This window comes from Cebus imitator, unplaced genomic scaffold (genome assembly GCF_001604975.1).
Source record: "Cebus imitator isolate Cc_AM_T3 unplaced genomic scaffold, Cebus_imitator-1.0 Scaffold41, whole genome shotgun sequence".
In the NCBI taxonomy this organism is placed as follows: Eukaryota; Metazoa; Chordata; class Mammalia; order Primates; family Cebidae; genus Cebus; species Cebus imitator.
The window spans coordinates 842,180-845,402 of NW_016107356.1; the positions used below are offsets into that span (position 1 = coordinate 842,180).

Here is a 3,223-nt window from a genome sequence, read left to right on the forward strand (position 1 = left end):
ATGTAGGTGATGGGGAGGAAGGCAGCAAATCACACTGCCACGTGTGTTCCTATGCAACAATTTTGCATGTTCTTCACATGTACCCCAAAACCTAAAATGCAATAAAATAAATAAATGAGAAAAAAAAATGATCTGATAAAATGAAAATGTAAGTATTTATATGTCAGAGTATACCATAACTAAAACTGAAAGGCAAAATCTAGTTTTCACTATTAATACTTTTTTTAAGTATATAAGAAAATGTCAAGGTGTCACAAGGCATTTCTTTTTTTTTTTTTTTTTTCTTTTTGAGACACAGTCTCACTCTACCACCCAGGCTGGGGTCCCATGGTGCAATCTCGGCTCACTGCAGCCTCCACCTTCCGGGTTCAAGCAATTCTCCTGCCTCAGCCTCCAGAGTAGCTGGGACTACAGATGCAGGCCACCACACACTGTTAACTTTCATATTTTTAGTAGAGGCGAGGTTTTACCATGTTGGCAGGCTGGTCTCCAACTCCTGACCTCAGTTGAACTGCCCACCTTAGCCTCCCAAAGTCATGGGGTTACAGGCATGAGCCATCGTGCCCAGAATATATGCTTTCTTTGGCCACAATTTTGTGTTGTTTTGCTCCCAATGAAACAGAAGCTATATAAGTGATCAAATTTGTCAGAAGGCTTTACTTTTTATTTCTTACCAAATGTAGGGCCTAGTTGTTTTGCCTGCACATTTCCTACACTTCTGCCTGAAAGGTGAGATTCTACAACCACCTAAATGTTCCTGGGTTTGAGAGGCAGTGACACTCCCTCAGCAATGGGTTTCTTGGGTGAGCAATAGAGGGATGGTGCTTGACCTTGACAATTAAGTATCCATGTGTGACCAGATGGTCTTATGGAGGCAGAGCAGAGGTAGAAGTATTGGTAGGAAGAGGAGAGTGTCCCCACCCCTTTAGCTGTTTCACTCAGGCAAGAAGTTATGATTCCAACTGTGTATCTACTTGTAATTTTCTCTGACCTTACAGGGGCTACTGAAAGAAACATATATAAAGCAAATAATCATGATTATAAAATGTAAGAGTTTTTAGCAGGAGAGGAGTAGACCTTCCACAGTTTCTCATGTTTCCATCTCTGGGAAAGGGCACAAAGTATCATGTTTACATCACTTAAGCACTGCAGGTCATGATCTTCTCTGGGCATCCCATCTGCTTTCCATGAGAAGGAAAAATTGTTTCATGAGTGTCTGGTCCCATGCAGGAGATTTTCTCAAGGTCTTCTCCCCCATCTATATATAATCATTTTGCCTCTGCATGTGGCACCTCACATTTTGAACTCAGCTTCACTCCCAGCAGCAGTAAATTTACATGTGACTAATTACAAGACTACATTGAACTCCAATGAGCTTGGTTTTGAAACTGTAGAATCCTTAGCTATGATGAGCATCCCTGTTAATCAGGAGAATGCCTGCATGTAGCAAGTCCAAAGGACACAGCAGAATGCCTGGTGTAGAAAGTAAAAAGTTCCTCTTCAAAGTTTCCCTTCTTGTTAAAAAATAATAATAATAAATGTTAGAAATGATAGTTTCTTTTAAAGATTTTCTTCAAAGCCTTCTTGCTTTTTACTAGTAACTCTTTGTTAAGCCCTATCCTATGTAACTGTTAGATATAAAGGAATAAGTACATTCTATGTCCTCGTACTTTAACCGAGATATTTGTGCTAGACATGCTCATAGACATGTAGTACATTCTATGTCTTTGTACTATAACCAAGATATTTATGTTATTACTTTTCTAAATTCTTTCACAAGCAACTTCCTCTCCCTTCCTTATTTGGACTTCCTCTTTTTCTTTGTTCTCCATTGCCTTTACCTATTTAGGAAAGTTTTAAGTTGTTAACCAATCAGGTTTTAGTTTACATTGTGAGGCCCAGCTCCAACCAACAGAGATTGGACACAGCAGTAAGGGCCCAACGTGTAAGGAATAAATATGCCTGCCTTTCCTTTGTTCGTTGTACTTCTGTGGCATGATGGCTGACAAGTATTACCCTTTCTGCAGAAAGTAAAATTGCCTTGCTAAGAAAACTTTTAATCTGAATGCTACTTTTTCCTTGCAGTACCTGGAAACAATCATTCTGTCTCTAAAACCTGGTAAAAAAGACTATGAAGGTGATGACTTGAGAAGGGGTTGCAGGCATGAAGTCTTGTGGACTAGCCACAATAGAAAGGACATAGGCCTAAAGGGACTGACACTTCAGGGGTATGGAAGATGACAAGGCTAAGACACAAAGTGAGATTAACTAGTTACAGTTCTGGCTGGAACACATTCCAGGTGACTGTGCTGACACAGAGGAAAGTGTCGAGAGTTGCCTAAAATGGGTTGGCCTTTGTTAGTGCAGGCCGAGCAGAAATCTCCAACCTGCAGAGGGCTGTCTAGGCTCTGAAGGGAACATTGGTTTAAAGGTCTTATGCTTCGGCAAAATATAGCTGTTAGTGGACTGAGTTGCCAGGGGAGAGGGAGGCCTATATCAGAATGGAAGTAACCAACTTCTGGAGACCTTTTAAGCAGGTAGATGCTATTTGTCCAAATACTCAAACTCACATGGCTCCTGTTCCACTTTTATCTTTTACACTTAAGTTTTCTATCCTTTTGTTACTATTCTATACTCTGTAATCCAGCAATTATAAATTGTAAACCCAGAAGGCCAAAGGACTGTGTCTGTCTTGTTCCACACTATATCTCCTTGGACTGCATGCCAAGTAGATATATTTAAAATATTTGCAGAAGTACTGAATAAATTACATTGTTGACCCAAGTGCCAAAGGCTTTATCATCATATCCTCCGCTCTACCAAGATGTACTGAAAAGTTCAAGAGAAAACTTCTAAAATATTCTTATGTCCTTTTTTGGTCCTTTTTCCTGGGTATGTGCAAAACAATTATGTCATAGATTAAAATTTTTAAGTGGGCCGGGTGCAGTGGCTCACACCTGTAATCCCAACACTTTGGGTGGCCAAGGCAGGTGGATCACGAGGTTAAGAGTTCAAGACCAGCCTGGCCAATAGGGTGAAATCCTGTCTCTACTAAAAATACAAAAATTAGCCAAGCATGGTGGCATGCACCTGTAGTTCCAGCTACTTGGGAGGTTTAGGCAGGAGAATCACTTGAACCTGGGAGGTGCAGGTTGCAGTGAGCCTAGATGGCTCCACTGCATTCCAGCCTGGGTGACAGAGCAAGACTCCATCTCAAAAAAAA

The 3,223-nt window shown here is 40.7% G+C and overlaps 1 long non-coding RNA gene across 1 annotated transcript; it reads right to left on the reverse strand.

Annotated features, from left to right (window-relative positions):
• Positions 1-284: 284 nt before the first annotated feature.
• On the reverse strand, positions 285-2,888 carry LOC108302455. The gene is made up of 2 exons (XR_001824348.1): positions 2,146-2,888; positions 285-1,437 (listed from the first exon to the last, which is right to left on the reverse strand). It is a non-coding gene; the product is annotated as an uncharacterized LOC108302455 (long non-coding RNA).
• Positions 2,889-3,223: the final 335 nt, after the last annotated feature.